At 36.9% G+C, this 18,773-nt stretch overlaps 1 protein-coding gene and 1 long non-coding RNA gene across 5 annotated transcripts in view; one reads left to right on the forward strand and one right to left on the reverse strand.

Moving 5' to 3' along the window:
* opn5 (opsin 5) overlaps positions 1-18,773 on the forward strand; it is a 73,730-nt gene that overhangs the window by 36,897 nt on the left and 18,060 nt on the right. The window lies entirely within an intron of this gene.
* On the reverse strand, positions 16,320-18,314 carry LOC309689551. Its single transcript, XR_014271436.1, has 3 exons — positions 18,007-18,314; positions 17,720-17,807; positions 16,320-17,027 (listed from the first exon to the last, which is right to left on the reverse strand). It is a non-coding gene; the product is annotated as an uncharacterized lncRNA (long non-coding RNA).

Raw genomic sequence — 18,773 nt, forward strand, 5'->3', positions numbered from 1 at the left:
AACTAAAAAAAGATTTTGACCCACTTTGATTCAGTGAGTTGTGAAACATGTGTCCTCCTACATGAAAGCTTTGATTTCCTCTCTCAAGCGCTGCCCCTGCTCAGCCAGCTCAGTGAAGAACAGGACATCCCTTTATGCTGCTTCAATTTCCTGACAAGAGGGCAGGAAAAAAACAACACTTCATGACTCCTGACCTGATGTCGCACATCCATTTCACTGTCTGCTAGGGCTATAGTTGGTGTATTCTGGTCCGAATCAGTGGATGAGTTTGTAAACATATAGCTTTTCCCTGTGGTTGAGTTTGTTTTCATGCTGCCAAATTATATTTGTGGTGTTAATTTCTTTATTAGAGTTATTTTTACCCTACAGTTAAAGGTTTAATTAATTAAAAAGAGAAGATATAAAAACCCCATCTCCCTGATGAAGTCAATGGAACCACATCATCTGCAAAAAGCAGAGATGAGATCCTGAGACCACTTAAGCCTTCAGCCACTTGCCACCAAAATATCCTGTCCATAAACATTATGAAATTTTTTGTCTGCAGTGCGATTTCCCCCCCCCCCCCCCCCCCCCACTTCTTTAAGTTGGCAAAATACATAATACTAAATACAAATAGACTGGTTGGGCAAAGTCCCACACATACTCAGATATCCTGGAGAGAAAAAGGAGGCGGACCAACGAGTGGAATGAAAACCACATTATTCCTCCTAAATCTGACATTTGACTAGCAGACTCTGTTCTGGAATTTCTTCTCGAGTACTGTGATGAAGAACTTTCCAGTCACTGGGATTGAAATGCTTGATCCTTCCTTCCACAACCTGACTATATCCTCAGTTGAAGCCAGCAGCACCACAAAACCACTATAAAGTGTGAGCAGGACAGTGTTTACACCCCTGAGTTGCCAGATAAAAGGGTGATGGAAAGTCTTGTTCCATGGTTAAAAAAATATAAAGCAATATTGAAGTATCAGATACGCACAATAGATTTCAGCCTTAACTATTCGAGGGAAAAAATGACAGCATATTACTGTGAAAATGTTAGGAAATGTTGAGAACTGGTATAACTAACTGATGAGAACTAACAAACAACAAGCAACCTTGAAAACCATTAGAAAGTCAATCAGCTATCTTCAGTGGAAAGGAAGGTGATCCTAGTGTGTTACAAAATGTAACTGGTCCTTAATGTCAATGTATTTCTCATGCTCCTCCTCTCTACAACATTCCTTGTAATTTGGGCTGGCCAGAGTAATGATATTAAATATTAGGTGTGGACGTGTATCTAATGTCCAACAACCCCTTAAGCAAGAAGTAAGGTGGAATTTTTATCGTGTTTCTTACTGCTTCCCTAACCCGATCTGAATATAAATTGCCCAGCATCAGTCAGCTCCTTTCCCCACCTCACTCAGGCCACCTTCACTAAAGCTGTATTAGCTCACCCTTAGCATTTTCATTGATTCATTTATTCACAGACACAGGATAAATTAAATAATTTCCATCCCAATAGCTCTTTCCTCTCCTGGTGAGATTGGGCTGTCTGTCTGTTTCCTGGCTTTACATTTCATTTTAAGATTTTAGGCCTTTTTGTTGCACTGCATCCCATATGTTGTTGTCCAGACTGAAATAGTTTCAGATCAGGTTTAGTTTAAATCCCTTCAGAACACAGAAGACAGAGAATAACTTCTACTTTCAAAAACAATTTATTCTATATTCATTCTTTCATTTCTTTTCTTTCTTTTGAATCATTTTCATTTTTAATGAAAAAAAGATTTTGGACCAAAACGTAATTAATTTGAATATAAAACTAAAATTAAAACATATTTACATGTTTGTTTGTTTGTTTTGTCTAGTGTCCATAGAGTAATTTCAGTCGTCTAGCAAACAACCCTAAACAAATAATAATAATAATAATAATAATAATAATAATAATAATAATAATAATAATAATAATACTAGCAATACAGGGTGCGCCATTTATATGGATACACCGTAATAACATGGGAATGGTTGGTGATATTAAAGTCCTGTTTGTGGCACATTAGTATATGTGAGGGGGCAAACTCCTCAAGATGGGTGGTGACCATGGTGGCCATTTAGAAGTCGGCCATCTTGGATACAACTTTTTTTTTCCAATAGGAAGAGTGCCATGTGACACATCAAACTTATTGGTAATGTCACAAGAAAAACAATGGTGCGCTTGCTTTCAATGTAACTTTATTCTTTCATGAGTTATTTACAAGTTTCTCTTTGTTCACAGCCATTGACATGTCGAAGAGTTTAACATGTGAGGAGCAGATCGAAATTGTGTTGATATCTGGTGAACGCAGTAACGGGGTCATTGCAGCAGATTTCAATGCAAGACACCCTGCGAGACCACCCATCTCCCATGCTACAGTTCAGTGTTGAATTTGCCAAAATGTGGACGCAAGAAAACTGTCACTAATGAAGAAACATCAGTGGCTGTCCTAGCTTCATTCAGCAAAAGCCCACAGCGTAGCACTCGGCACATGTCACTGGAGAGTGGCATTAGCCGAACATCCCTTCGGCGGATATTAGCTACTCACAAATGGCACCCTTACAAACTCCAGCTACTGCAGCATCTCAACGAGAATGACCCAGATCGGTGCACAGAATTTGCAGAATAAGCAAAACAAAAATTGGAACAGGGCTGTCAGTTCACGAAGGTTTCAAATAATTGCTCTGTCTGAAACATGGTTAGATGAGAATAGGGGTTGTAATTTCTGTATTGAAGGGTACGATTTATACTTTGTAAATAGAACTAAGAAGAAGGCAGGAGGGGTGGCACTTTTTGTTAATTGCGATTTGAAATGTAAAAAAGTTGAATGTGTGTCTGTGGCTATAGACGATTTAATGGAGTCTGTGACAGTGGAATTGGATATAGAAAGAAGAAGTAATATAATTGTAACGTGCATATATAGGAAACCGGGGTCACAGATTGAGTTATTTACAGAAGCAGTAGAAGACTTATTGAGTAAGGCTAAGGGAAATAAGACTGTATGTTTATGTGGTGATTACAACATTGATCTTTGTAAAGAGGCAAATGATAAGGCTTCGTCAGATTTTTTTGAATTATTATTTGGTAAAGGATTTTATCCTTTAATCATAAAGCCGAGTAGAATAACGGATAAATCAGAAACACTAATTGATCATATTTTAATTAATAGTTTGGAGAGTAATATTATGAGTGGCCTCATCATGAATGATATAAGCGATCATCTACCAGTCTTTTTTACTTTTGATTTAAATATGAAAAGAAAGGAAGAAGTTGGTTTCATGAGTCATAGAAGGGTAAGAAATAACGAGGCAATTAACAAGTTTAGACAAGACCTCATGGAAGTGGACTGGAAGGAGGTTTATGTTAATGAGGTCGACGTTGCATACGGAGCATTTTTAAATACATATTTGGCCTTGTATGATAAACATTGTCCATTGGGATCATTTAAGTATAAGAAAAAGAATAAGAATATGAACCCTTGGATAACTAAGGGTCTTGCAAATGCGTGTAAAAAGAAAAATAATTTATATAGGGATTATATAACAGAGAACTAAGAATGCGGAAATGAAATACAAAGTTTATAAAAATAAGTTGGTATTAATATTGAGGAAAGCCAAGAAAGACTACTATAATAAACTTTTTCAGGAAAACAAGAATATAATTAAGGGCATTTGGAATATTTTTAGGGAGGTATTGGGTAACAAGAACACACCCTTAGATCGGCCTAATTATTTTATTAAGAATAATCAAGTTGTCGAAGACAAGACTGAAGTAGTAAACGAATTCAATTCCTTTTTTGTAAATGTTGGACCTACTTTAGCAAATTTAATTAGGAAAAATGACGATCCAGAATATGAGGAAGCCTGGAAAGGAGATAATAGAATGGTTAATTCCACATTCTTGGCCGATATTACCATAAAAGAAATAGTAGCAATTGTAGAAAATTTTAAAAATAAAAAATCTACTGACTGTGATGGTATAGACATGGTTATAATTAAAAAGACTTTAGATTGTATAAGTATTCCTCTTTGCTATATTTTTAATCTTTCGCTACAATCAGGAGTATTTCCTGATCGAATGAAAGTGGCAAAAGTGATACCCTTATATAAATCAGGAGATAAGCATAGTTTTAACAATTATAGGCCAGTGTCTCTTTTGTCACAGTTTTCAAAAGTGCTTGAAAAACTCTTTGCGCAAAGACTTGATAGTTTTATTGAAAAATATCAACTAATAAATGAAAATCAATTTGGATTTCGTAAAAATAGATCAATGGCATTAGCATTGTTGACTTTCATTGACGATATTTCATCTGCAACCCATAATAATAAATATACAGTGGGGGTATTTGTTGATTTAAAAAAAGCTTTTGATACGTTACAACATTCTACTTTGATTTCTAAATTGTATAACTATGGTGTGAGAGGAGTGGCATTGAATTGGTTAAGGAGTTATTTAGAAAATAGGTTGCAATATGTACATTATCTCGGCAATACTTCTGAAAGATTGAAGATTGTATGTGGCGTTCCTCAAGGTTCTATTTTGGGACCTAAACTTTTTAATTTATATATTAATGATATCTGTGATATATCAAAAAGTTTAAATTATATTTTATTTGCAGATGACACAAATTTTTATTGCTCTGGAGAGAATTTGGAAGATTTGGTTGAAATTATGACTTCTGAGATGTTAAGATTAAAAAAATGGTTAGATGTAAATAAATTATCTTTGAAACTGACAAAAACTAAATTCATGATATTTGGCAATCGTGTAAAGGAGGATGAAGTCATTATGTCCATTGATGGAGAAGTGATTGAAAGAGTTACTGAATTTCGTTTTTTGGGTGTAATAGTAGATGAAAATTTGACGTGGAAATCTCATATTGAGTATATTAGAAAGAAGATGGTTAAAAGCATTTATATTTTGGGAAATGTAAGAGATTTATTAGATTATAAAACAATGCGCATTTTATATTTTTCATTGTTTTTCTCATACTTTAGTTACTGTGTTGAAGTTTGGGGGAATACATATGAGAATACTATAAAACCTCTAAACTTATTACAGAAGAAAGTGATACGAATGATTCATAACGTTACATATAGAGAACATACAAATAAATTATTTATAAAATCAAAATTATTAAAATTAGGAGATTTAGTGAAATTACGGACACTATTAATTATGTTTAAGGCTAAAAATAATATTTTGCCCTTTAAGTTACAAAGAGTATTTTTAATGTGTTCAGGGGGAGAAGATAGTAGAAGGAAATTTTATTTTAAGCATCAGTTAGCTAGGACAACACAAAGATTAATGAGTACAACGGTTAGGGGTATACGACTGTGGAACTCTCTTCATTATAATTTAAAGAATTGTATAAGTTTACATTGTTTTAAAAAGTGTTACATGCTTAAAACGATAACTCAATATGAAGAATGCGAATGAAATTGGAGTTCATTGAAAAAGGATCCTTTATAATTTTTTGTTTTATTTATTTTAATTTTATTTTTCTCCTTGTTACTATGTGGAGTGGTATATTCTGATTGTAAATTTGTTGTTTGGTTTGGGTTAGGACCGGAGAGAAATGTTAATATTAGTTTGTTCCCTGATTTTTGGTGCCCACTTGTAATATAAGTTGGATTGTAGATAGGGGGCAGGGTTTAATAAGAATATTTTCTTCTTCCTGCTCCTTTTCACACATGGTTGTAGTGCTTTATTGATAGAAAGTGTGGTTGATTTGTTTGATCTGTTGTACCAAGTGTGAAATAAATAAATAAATGAAAATGAAATGAAAGAAGATCTTGTTCAGCGATGAGGCAAACTTTTATGTGAATGGTGAAGTTAAACAAACAAAACCGCCGCTATTGGTCTGACACTAACCCACATTGGATGGATCCCTCCAAGACTGTTGGAACAACAAAAGTGATGGTTTGGTGTGGTATATGGGGTACAACGATAGTGGGTCCATTCTTCATCAATGGAAACCTCAAGGCCACTGGATATTTGAAATTGCTACATGATGATGCGTTTCCCTCTTTATGCACTGAAGCTGGCACGTTCCCTGAGTTTCTCCAGCAAGATGGTGCACCACCACATTATGGGTGCCAGGTCCGAGCATTCCTAGATGAACAGTTTCCTGGAAAGTGAATTGGTCGTCGTGGGCCAGTTGAATGGCCCCCAAGGTCTCCCGATCTGACCCCCTTAGACTTTTATCTTTGGGGTCATCTGAAGGCATGGTGTGAAGATACGAGATGTGCAGCACCTGAAACTACGGATACTGGATGCCTGTGCTGGCATTTCTCCTGCGATGTTGCTATCAGTGTGTGAAGAGTGGGAGAAGAGGGTTGCATTGACAATCCAACACAATGGGCAGCACATTGAACACATTTTATAAGTGGTCAGAAACTTGTAAATAACTCATGAAAGAATAAAGTTACGTTGAAACCAAACACATCATTGTTTTTCTTGTGTCATTACCAATAAGTTTGATGTGTCACATTGTATCCAAGATGGCCGACTTCTAAATGGCCACCATGGTCACCACCCATCTTGAGGAGTTTGCCCCCTCACATATACTAATGTGCCACAAATAGGTCTTTAATATCACCAACCATTCCCATGTTATTACGGTGTATCCATATAAATGGCCCACCCTGTAGTTTTGTACAGTAAAAATGTAAAATGTTATGGGAAACCCCAGCCTTTAGAACACTAAAACAATTGCCTTCTTGCAAACTTTACTTATAGCTGTATGTTTATATATTGTTTTGCTTGTTTGGAGTTAGAGGGATCCATACATTGAGATTTCAAGCTATTCTCTTTAATTCAAACACTTAAAAATTTGTCATTTTGAATGAAAACTTGAGATAAGTGCATGTTTGATTTTTATCTTCACACATGATTTCTTCAACAACTAGACGTAGACTGTATAAACTGCAACGAATAAATAAAAGAACAAAACAAAAAAGTTATATCTTTGAGTGGTGCATTGGGTAGCATTCCCCAAAATGCAAGGGGACACTAGATGCTTTACAGTAGTAAGATGTTTCTTTCTATACCCTCTTTCTAGCACAAACCATCCATCTGCAGCTTGGGTCTTGCTTTTTGGGTGTTAGCAGGATTGGCGTAAGTGCTACAAAATTTGCATCGAGGTTGGTAGACTGATTCGCCCAGCTACTCCAGCTTGCATGCCAAATTATCCTTGGACAATATACTGAACCCTGACATGCTCCGCGCGCGCGTGTTTGTGTGTGTGTGAATATTGCACAAGTGCATCAAAGGTGCTTAGAAAGAAGCTCTTGTATGAATGTGCATGAAACTGGATGAATGATTCTTGTAGTCAAAAGCTTATTGAGTGCTTATTTAGAGTAGAAGAGCACTATATAAGTACCAGCCCATTACCATCCAGTTGTGATTGTAGAATGCCTGTAAAGTACTGACATTGATGAAATGGCATACACCTTCAGTGTGCTTTTTATATGATGAATTTTGATCATCATCTGCCTGCTGTGCATGGATTCTGTTTGCACATATTAGCGTGGGATGCTGACCTGTGTGCCCCACGCTGTGCAGACAGTCTGTAGTTAAACCAAAAAAGACCATGTGCACACCGAAAGTGAACAGAGCCAGCTTATCAACCCATGTGTTTCCCCTCTAGCTACTTGTGCAGTTGTCCTGCCTCACAGTAAGTGTTTTTCAAACCATCCTGCTGTCCTCTGCTGCCTTGTGATATGAATGATGACATCGCTCTATTGAGAAAAACTTAAGACTTTTATTCAAAATTGGGTCAGTTGAGTACTCGCTTAAAGGTCAGAATGTCTTGCTACACTTATGAACCATATCAGCCAAGAATTCTGAATCATGCTGCAGTGATTAGCAGTGTTTTGGAAGACTTAATATTACATCTTTATTAGGTGTACATTTAATTAAATTTGATTATTCCTGAAAGTGTGTTTGCCAAAAGCCACAACACTGGGGACTAAAAGAATGAAGTCAAATTCACCTGTTATTTTACTGACTGGTTGAGGCTAGCTTCTCTTTGACTAAGAGGGCAATATGAAGCTTTATTCCATTATAGAAATGTAATTGATAGCTGTCTGCAAGGCCTCAACTCCACTAACTGGACCTCTCAACTGTGTTTGTGCTGTTGTTGCCTTTAGAAGATTTCAGTGGAGATACCTGACAAATAAGCTGCTTTGTAAATGGTAAATGGAGTAGTTCTTATATAGCGCTTCCCTACTTTATCTGAGCACTCAAGGCGCTTTACACATCTTGCCACATTCGCCAAAGCACTCTGTTCTAACATTCACACGCCAATGGATGCATCGCTAGTATCTTGGATATTTGGCATGCAGACTATAGTAGACAGGGATCAAATAAAAACCACCGGCCTTCTAGTTGGTAGGTGACATCCTCTATCACCCAACTTAGCCCCAGTGAGGACTGATCTCACAACCCCTGGTTTAGAAAACCAGTGTTCTAACCACTGAGCTATGGAGGTTTTTCAGTTCAGTCTATAAGTTTAGTACTTAGAAGTGTGTCTATGTACTGCAGCTTTTATGAAGTAAGCTAGCTGGCATTAGCCAATAGCATCACAGTCTAGTTCAAATACCTATATCCAAAAAGCTAACACAGTTTTCAAAGTACTAACTCTGAAAAGTTCAGAAATCAATGGCTGATGCCACGGTGGTTAAAACATCAATTTAAAAATATGTATATTTTTTGTAGGTATTAATTTTTGAAAGGAATATCATACACTACATTAAACTATGGTCAATTTAAAGGCCACTATTTTTACTGCTGCAACTACTACAAGGATAATTTACAGTATGTGCTTTGCAGATCAGGGTTGTGTCCCTCACCTCAGGCATCGATTATTATGATATCTTGCTAATTGAGATAATATTATGCATATATTTTATAGTATATAGTTTCACTGCATCTTTGTAGATAGCTAAGATGTAAGTGTGTGTTTATGGTGATCAGTTTTTTTCTTTTTGCAGCGACTGAAGTTAATCTCAAGTTGTTGTTTAATCGTGTGTGTGTGTGTGAAAGTGTGTATAGTGGAGGGCATGCTCAAGAGTGGAGAAGAGACTTATGAAAACAGCCTTAACTAGCTTATTAGTTGAACTATAGGTCCACAAAAAAGAACCAGGCAGATTTTATGACATTATAAAGTTTAGCTGTTAAGACCTGTCACCGTATGGTCACTACTTAAATTTGTTCATTGCTGTAGGTGCACGCTAACCCTACTTTCGAACATACTTAATTGCAGCTATATTGGCTAATCTAACAATCTAACAGCGAGTTGATAGGTGGTGTCCAAAACAGTACAGGTGGATGTTCAGTTCAATTCATTTTTATTTCAAACATATACATTCACCAACATTCCATAATATCATTCCATTCAGTTGTTTGAAAAGGAGTAGGCAGAAGTATCTACTTTTGTTAGGATGCCTGGGTCGTTGACCCAGGGTTTTGAGTTTATATATTATTTATCATTTCTATGCTTTGGTTTCTTTGTTAGAGTTATGTGTCTCTGTGTAATCCTTAGTTGCTGTCTCCCCTGTCCGCTATATCCCCGTGTCCAGTCAGTGTCTGTGTCTGCCCTGGTCCCACGTCTCTGTTCCCTCTGTTGTAGTGCCTGCATGTGAGTCTGTGTCTTTGGTTCAGTCTGTGTTATGTGTTTCCTGTTTTACTTTGAAAGTCCATGTCTGATGTTAATGTATCTGGTTTCGCTTCCCCTTGTCTCGTTAGGCCTGATTTGCCCCAGCTGTGTTTCCCTCCTGTTACCCATTCCCTGATTGCTCCCTCTGTGTATTTAAGCCCTGTGTTTCTCTGTGTCTGTGTCGTGATCTACCGTTTATTTAGCTGTGTGTTCTGTCAGTCCTCTGGTTTAAGTTTAGTTTGATTTTTCCCCCCCAGTTATGTTATATTTTGAGTTTTACATTAAAGCTGTTTTGAGTTCACGACTGTCTCCGGAGTCTGCACCTTGGGTCCTATTCCTGTCTGCACACAGCCACATGTAACAACTTTATTTACCCCCTTATTTCTTTTTTTGAGTTTTATTTTAAACTGGTTTAAACTGTTTATGCTTCTGCCGTTAAGAATATCCATTAAAAAGTCAATCTATAATATGAAGTCTTATTTTTGCCACTGTCAATTGAGCTTTTTTTAAAATTTCAGTCACAGTGGTTGATAACCAATAAGTACCTAAACCGTTACACATGAATGGGAACAAAATGGGGGTCTTTGGGAACTTCTCAACTGATTTTGATTCTAATTCCAATATGTATATTCAAAACCATCTATTCATTGATGCAGTAAATAGAAAGGGGCTTCGGTTTGCTTTGAGAGTCTCTTGCACCAGTGAAATGCTAAATGAAGCATTATTTATAGATTTAATTTTGAGGGTGACTTCAGATTGATTCCAGAAAGACCTGAAAATAAGCAATCTTTTAGATGCAAGGGAAGTGTTAGGGCAGTATGACAAGACAAAATATGTGTAACTGAGTTTGGACATTAATTCAACTTAGTTAACCCTAACTGAACAATGGTTTTACAGTTTAGAAAAGACAGGCATCCTTGACGTGACCCAAACAGTGAAGGTTGCCTCATACGACACGAGTGCATACGCCCTGAGCGGCTCTTCCACGGTGTGACTCCTGGACCTTTTGCTTCATGTCAGTCCTCTTTTTCTGTGCTTCTCGTGATTCTTTCAATTTTGAGTCAGATGTCAAGATTCAAGATCCTTTTATTTGTCACGTACATGTCAATATTTTAAATTATGATTTTAGTCTCAAGCCACATTCTTAAGTATTTTTGTAACAAAGAAATATGGCAAAATGGAAACTTTAATAGCAGGATGGTTGGGTGAGTGAGAATTGCATAGTTTAAAAGTGATTAGAAGGAAACCTGGGGCCAAAAAAATAACTTGTTCAGCGTTATTTCTGCCACCAGCAGCTGTTATCATTGAATCAGCTCTGATAAACTCACTGTAATGTTACTACATATGTATTGGATCTGGGAAAGAATGCTAAATATTGGTACCACGATGCATCAGTGAAAATTAACAACATTTAATATTTAGATGGAACAGTTGAGATCATCGCTAAGATAACATGGATAGATGTGTTAATTGTTGGTTTTTTGGTCTACAACTGCAACTATATCTTTTCTTATTTCAGGAGCTGCTTCAGATGCTTTCACATCTTCACTTTATTTCGTTTTGCATGTGGAATCATTCAGTTGATTGCAGTGAGGTGCCTTTTATAAAAAGCCCCTTTTATTCAGTAGTGAGTTCACGATGTTTGTTGGTCTGAGGGTGTCTTTTTAATGTAATTGATGAAAATTGTCTCAGAAAAGGCACAGAATACATTTTCACTAGACAAGATCTACATTTTTGTTTGTAAAACACTCCCCTATCGAGGCAATTTTACTTGAATCACTGAAAAAATGGTTATTAATATGTGTAAGTGTAGAGATAGAGTTTTAGACTCAAGATCGATAGTGTTAGTTTAGTCAGGCCAGAAAGTCAGGCTTGGATGTAGTCACAGCAGGTCATCATCATCAGCTGATAGCTTAACTAATCGCCTGCTACACATTTTGTTGACTGCTACATATAGTGCATCTTAAATCAGCTACTTTAGCTTGCCTACAATTCCTGCACAGCTGCAAGCCACTTTGCAACCCACCTCTATCTCAGCTGTAAGCTCATGAGACATTATAATGTTTAAATTTACACTGTGCAAATTTCAGTGTTAAGCATAAATTTAATCTAATTTGTTCATCAGTATTTATTTTTTCCTGATAGTTATCAAGTGATTTTTGTACTGTTACCTAAGATAGGGTGACCATATTTTGATTTCCAAAAAAGAGGACACTTGGCCCAGTCATGAAGAACTTTAATAATACTGTTTGCCTAAAGAAAATTTTAACATATTTAAGCTATGCCGTCTCTGTGCAGTTAATGAATGGTGAAATAAAAAAAATGTGATATAGGCTGTTACAAGTCAACAAGGGCAAAAAAAATAACTTAAAAACTTCTGGAATTAAATAATGGTACAGAAATAAGGCCTCATCTCTATAAGAGAAATTACCAGTACCGGGATGGTACAAGGGAAATGTTTTTTGCAGTTCATCTGAAAAGCTGCAGTTGTGCTTTGACATCTTTTAAACATCACTAGGCGCTGCTGCACACTGTCTGTCCCGTCTGTGAGCACAGAACAGCCACTCACAAAGCAGCTGCTCGGAGATGACGTCACACATATGGGTCCTCTGTAGGAAAATCTGGACATTTTCATTAATCTCGAAAATCCCCCCCGGACGCCCCGGACAGAACGTGAAAAGTGGATGGTTGGTCACCCTACCTAAGAATGTAAATAAGAAACTGACAAAGCTTCTGAGTCTGCTAGTGAAAACAATGCTTAAGTGTCTTAAACCTATTCTGTCTAATGGCCATTAGGGGGAGACTCTTCTGGTTGCAAGAACACACACAATTCTATAAAAGTCTATGAAAAATGGCCTTTAAATTCAATATAATATTGATTTTCTAAATTATGGTAAAAAAAAATGATATGAAAGGTGTGCCTTAGGGTGGGCCTACTATTTCATTAACAAATCAGTACTGTAGGGCTGGGCCTATCATACCGTTCACGGTAATACCGGTATAATGTTGGGCAACGATAAGAAAAGGAAATATCGCGATAGAATATGGGTAAAATGCGCATGCGCAGTGCCTTTGTTTTCATACGCACATGGCGGAAAAAGCATGGAACGACGGAGCATGAGAAGGGCGAAAGCGGATCATTGAATGAAACAGATGAACCAGAATTGGTTTGTAAGAATGCTGCAACTTCAGTGGTATTCAACTGATTTGGCTTTCGTCCGTCAGATACACAACAAAACACTATTTTTGGTAGAGCATGCTAGCGAGCCGTCGTTATTACCGTGTTTTTTGGAAAATACAGCGCACTTAAAATCAATCCTTTGATTTTTCTGAAAATTGACAGTGCCCCTTATAATCCCGTGTGCCTTTTGTATGAATTCTGGTTGTGTTTACTGACCTTGAAACGATTTTATGTGGTACACGGTGCTCGAAAATCTGTCAAATGTTTTAGTACGACTTTGCTAAGCTACAAACCCGCACCGCTTGATGGATTGTCGGAGCATTACGGCTATCGTAGGCAGGAGCCTCGCGGAGTGATACGTACTGTGCTTCAACATAATATTACCGTATTGTGTGTGTATAACCTCTTTTTAAGTTTTGTGGATATGTTACGTGGTTATGCTGAGGATATGTCGGCCAATTTCCACTAGAAATGCCTTTTGGTTAAACTGTCAGCAAGGAATTTGCATTTGCACTGTTAAATTTTTATATAACTTTAATGCACATAAAAAACAGCTGCTTGTTTAAGTGAAAATACATTGATTTTTTTTTTGCACTAATAAAGTTGTGGAGTTGTAAAGTATTTTGTCTAGTGTCAATTATATCGTCAGTTATATCGTTATCGCAAATTTTCAAATGTATATCGTGATAAATATTTTTGGTCATATCGCCCTGCTCTACAGTACTGTATAAGCAGGAAGGTCCCTCACTGATCACATCCAGTTTCCAAACATCATGACAGTGCAACTACTCAGCTTAAAACCTCACAACTAGGGCTGTTCGATATAACCATATATATCGGATGACGATCTGCAAACGTCTATTGTTTCATATTACGCTATCGTTTGTTTCGCGGTTTCGCAAAATAAACGACAAGAATTTTTCATCATTTTTATGGTCACTGTAGTATTAATTTCTAAAAGTTCTCTCTTTCTCTTATATTTAATATATACACTACGGACGGACAAGTGACTGCTTTTATCCCCTATCATTAGCAACAACGACGGTAAAACCATCGCATGGCTCCGTTGTCCACTTGTTTATTTTCCACATAAACCTTTCACAATAAAGCTGAAGATCCTGTTGAGATTTTTCAAAATAAACTGAATCACGTGAAAGAGTGTGCAGAGTGTTTACAGATCAGAAGCAAAAAAGAGCCGTCAGGTGCTAAAAAAATAAACCTTAGACTCAAACATTAGAACAGGCTTTTTCCCGCAGCACGCCATGTAATACATACTCACAAAGAAAATGGCGGGCGTTTCAACTGTCTAAAAATGTATAGCTTTGTGCATCAGTCAAAACACTTGACTCCAGGTACATGATGCCCAGCTGAAAACACTTCACACAAACCGAGTTGCCCGAGATTCACAGAAGTTACAGAAAATGTAAAATTTTTGTGACATATATCATTGTCGGGACGATAAATGTCTTATATCGGGATATGAGATTTTGGTCATATTGCACAGCCCTACTCATAACTATTGTGCAAAGTCACTGTGGCTAAGTATATACTTTAGTATATACAGTATATGTACAACCAAAATGCAGAAGCCCTTTTGTTCTAAACTAATTAACCATTACCTCCCAATATATTCCCCGCTCCTTTGTGCATTTTTAATTCATCTTAAAAGGAACTTTCTGTCAGTATATATACTATTTAAATATACTATCAGCAGAAGACCTCAGTGCCCTCAGAGTGTTTTTTGTTTTTGATTTGACTGTTGGCTTTTAATTACTTTCCTGTCAGCTTACACAACTATGGATCAATACATGCATAATTATTAAAATTTGGAAAATGAGTGAAAATAATTCATTATCAGACACCATTTGTGGTGATGGAGGTGATATAATTTTATTACATCACCTCCATCACCATCATATACATTCATTTAAACATCGTTACATATTTATACCTTCCATAATGCTCCATCCTCTGTGTTGTAATCTTGACTATTCCTCTTTGGTTTACTGGCTTTCTCACTAAGCCTTTTTCACTGGGCCTTACAAGGACATGCTGTGGTCTCCCTGATCATTGTAAAAACAATACACCATAAACAAAAGCTAGTACAGTTATGCTTTTGGCATTTGAAAGATAACACAATGGTCAGTATAAATATAAAACAGAAAGCTTTACATTTAGTCATATTCATAACGGAAGAAGAGTCCAGGACCAGTTTCTCTAGATTAGAGGACACATACATTAACATTATGAATAATCTCCATTATTGAAATTATTTTTTTTGCAGTGCAAGAAATAAAGATTATGAGGTCATTTAGACGTGCTTGTAATCTAGGATGGATAGTAGCATCAAAAACTGGTTGCCGTAATGAATTACAATTAAAAGATATTCAGTATATTCATGAGCAACACTTAGACCTCCCATTAATTTAATAAAGGAAAAATCATGTTATCTGGTAGTTGCCACGAGGAGTGTGATCAGAACCAGTGCACAGGGGTTTTGGGATGTCTGCTCCGAAGTCCAAGTGCAACGTCAGAGTTTTATCCCTGTCTTCACCCTGACTGTTGAGAGCCTGGCCTGAAATAATTTTGGTCTTCACTCTGCTCTGATGTAAGAGAGCAACTTTTAAATGAGCTGACCTTAATGTGGAGTGCTGGAGGGAGGACAAGAATCCTATGGATTGCATACAAAACATGAATCTTGAATTGGTTATCCCGGATGGCTGAGTATGGGAGAGCTCTGTAAAGTTTGCGATTTCCAGTTTGCATCACATTTTTTCCAAGTTTCATACAGCTTGGAGAGTAAATGGTGAGTGAAGACACTGACTTGCTACGGGGGAGTCAGTGTCTTCCATGCAAACTGAATGTGGCAGTCTGCTAAAGACTTAACCAATCACAGATTTTCACCTAATGACAGCCAGCAGCCTCCAAATACCACTCACCACCACTCACACCACCAGAATGAAAATCCCCCATTAGATACTAGAGGTTGACTGGAGGTTGTTAACCAGCTTCTAGGCTTATTTGACTGAGGTCTTAATAAATCTGGCCCTTAATCAACCGATTGTTTCATTTCAGCAGAATTTTAGAATGTAAAGCTTTGAGAGATAACTTTTGTTATTGTCCTTATGCTGTCTTACCATGCCACAGCCTTGCTGCTATATCTCTGAATAGAATAACAATTTACATATTAATCCTTTCCTTGTGACCTAGGACAGCAATGGTCAACATTACACAAACCAAAGAGCAAACAAAAATGTTATTTGTTTATGGGGGTAGAAATCATGTCATGACTGAGAAATATATGTAAGTCTTGTTAAGGCTAGAAGCAAGTGAACAGGGGTGTGGAAGTGTGTGTATAACCCCTGCTGGTTTTCAGTGATTCCAAGAGAATATTTGGGTTATCATGTCTGGAATCCCGACTAGAGATTCTTGGAACGCTGTGGCTTTTTGCCCATCCAGCCAGAGGCGGAGCCAGACATTTGAAACACCCGGGGCTTAGCCCTAAAGGGTAGTATGCATGTGGGATTTTTTTTTTTTTTTTTTTTTTTGGGGGGGTAGAAATGACTGAAAGATTAATTGGCTCTGTTTTGACTTTTGTTCAAAAAAGAATGACTTCATATAGGGAAAAATATTTATCACATGTGCAGGACACCTTAAACTAGTTTTTTAATTAAGCAGCGAGGCAGAACAAAGTCAGGGCTGTATCAAGACACAGGGACTAAACCCCAATTCAACCAGACCCAGAACTGATCCGGAATTAAAACAGGACTACAACAGTTCAAAAGCAGGACTACTGAGGACTTAACCAAGACAGAACCAGAATCAGAACTAGATGATAGTAGCACTAAAAATCATCATAGACCTGCACTATATTTATTTTTTTAATTTTACCAAAGTACAATATTTAGATTGAGAAAAGTTTATATAATTATTTTGGCCTTGTTGTGCAAACAAGCTGCATAACTTAATAAATATAGAATTTGAAAAATAGCAAACCTAAAAAGAAACACTAGGTACTAGATACATGAGGACCTATGATACAGTTATACTTTTGGTAAACAACCATTTGACTAACATGTGTGTCTCACCTGCTCTTGTTCATCTCTGTTCTGTCCTCATTCTCCATCTCCCTCTCTCTCCCTCCCTCTCTGTTCCTCTCTCTCCCTCTTTGTGCTGACAATCATCAAATATACAGATATTTACAAACTCTTCAGATAAAAACACTTTTTTAATTGTAACATCAAATCAGACTAAATGTTTATTTTTTTAGATTGATAAATATAAAAACATATTTGTTAACTTTGAGAGTAAAGAGAGAAACTATCTGTATTTCTTAATTGCAAATGGCACCAAATTGTATTCAAAATTGAGCCACACTTATGGAGCTCCACAGTTCTTTTCCTGGTGTTTTGTTGACATCTCTTGATGTTCCCATGTCACAGAAACAGGCTCTGTGTTTTGCCTTATTTGCATCCACAGCTGTGCCACCAGTTTACTCACATGGACTCTACTAACCTATCAGAAGCTTCTTCAGCTCAGAATGGAATCGTCTGGAGTTTTCTTATTATTTAACAATAAACTTAGTGTACATGTACTCCTAAATTTGATGAAAGTGATAAAATATAGACAGCTCTGTCTCTCTTTATTCTGACATTTAACTAATTCAAAATATATTTCAATATTTATCTAAAACAAAAGTTTAATCTAAATTGATGTTGTACAGTAAAAATGTTTTATGTTTTCTCCCTAAAGTGTAAATATCTGGTTACAAATGTGAATATCCTGCTGTGTACTGAAATCCCTCTTGTTTTGCATAGAAATATACTGAACAACATACAAAGCATAATATATAAAATAACATTTACCTGAGTTTTTTCTTTGAAAGAAGCCTCGAATGTCCATTCTTATGTTTCAGTACATAACTGAAACCGATTTAGTCGGGGAGGGTAAGAACTGAAAATATGAAATAAACACACGTAAGCTAAGACTATAAAAAAAATAGCATTTGTTCGGATTTTCATTTCGCCATTTGTTGATTCACTTGAAGAGCAAGTAAAATAATATTGGTCAAGTGATCAGTTTCATATCAATCTTTCGTGATACACCGTCATATTTACATTATTTGTACGGTACGAATGATTTGCTTTGGTACCTTGTCAAACTTAAGCTCTCCTTAGTATGGCTGGCTCCGTCTCTCCAACAGCGCACTCACGGGCAGCAGCTGCCCCGCCCCCTCGCTCAGTCGCTTAGTGCCTGAGCTTGGATCATACCAATATCAGGGGGGGATTCACGCACAGTCGTAAATTCCCACAGTGTGCACTATGTGCTTCGAATATTGTGTGTACTTTTTGTTTTATACAGTTGTCAGCCAGGCATCTAACTATGAAAAAATTACACTCCAAAATACCCCGGGCTTCTGACAAAACAACCCGGGCTTAAGCCCCGTAAGCCACCCCCCCGCTCCGCCCCTGCATCCAGCTATCTAGGAAGAGGGCCCAAATCTGACACAACAGTCAGGAAGTCAGTGTGGTGTGAGCGATACAGTGGATCTTTGTGTTGAGCTCTGTAGCCCTTGTGGTGTGTGAAGGATATTTTGATCTCAAATCCCAAGACAATTATCTGTCCACCATAACCTTCACATAAACTGTCTGCATTTTACGGAAGATTCATTACAAGAATTACTCCTAATGCTAAAGTCAGTATTATCATATTTTCCTTATTGCTGTTCAGTAATGAGAAACTAAAGTGAGTTGTTACAAGAACTGTCTCATGTGTGATACAGGACATGGAGGGAAAAGTCACGTTTAACTTTTATCTCCTGTTGCTTAAACATGCAGCACTCATAACTGTTGTTAAGGCTGCAATCAAAATTATTTTCCCTTGCTGGGTATATGATGAAAAAAATATAATGGCTTTCTT

The sequence above is a fragment of the Aulonocara stuartgranti genome (assembly GCF_965226115.1).
Source record: "Aulonocara stuartgranti genome assembly, chromosome: 15".
Lineage (NCBI taxonomy): Eukaryota > Metazoa > Chordata > Actinopteri > Cichliformes > Cichlidae > Aulonocara > Aulonocara stuartgranti.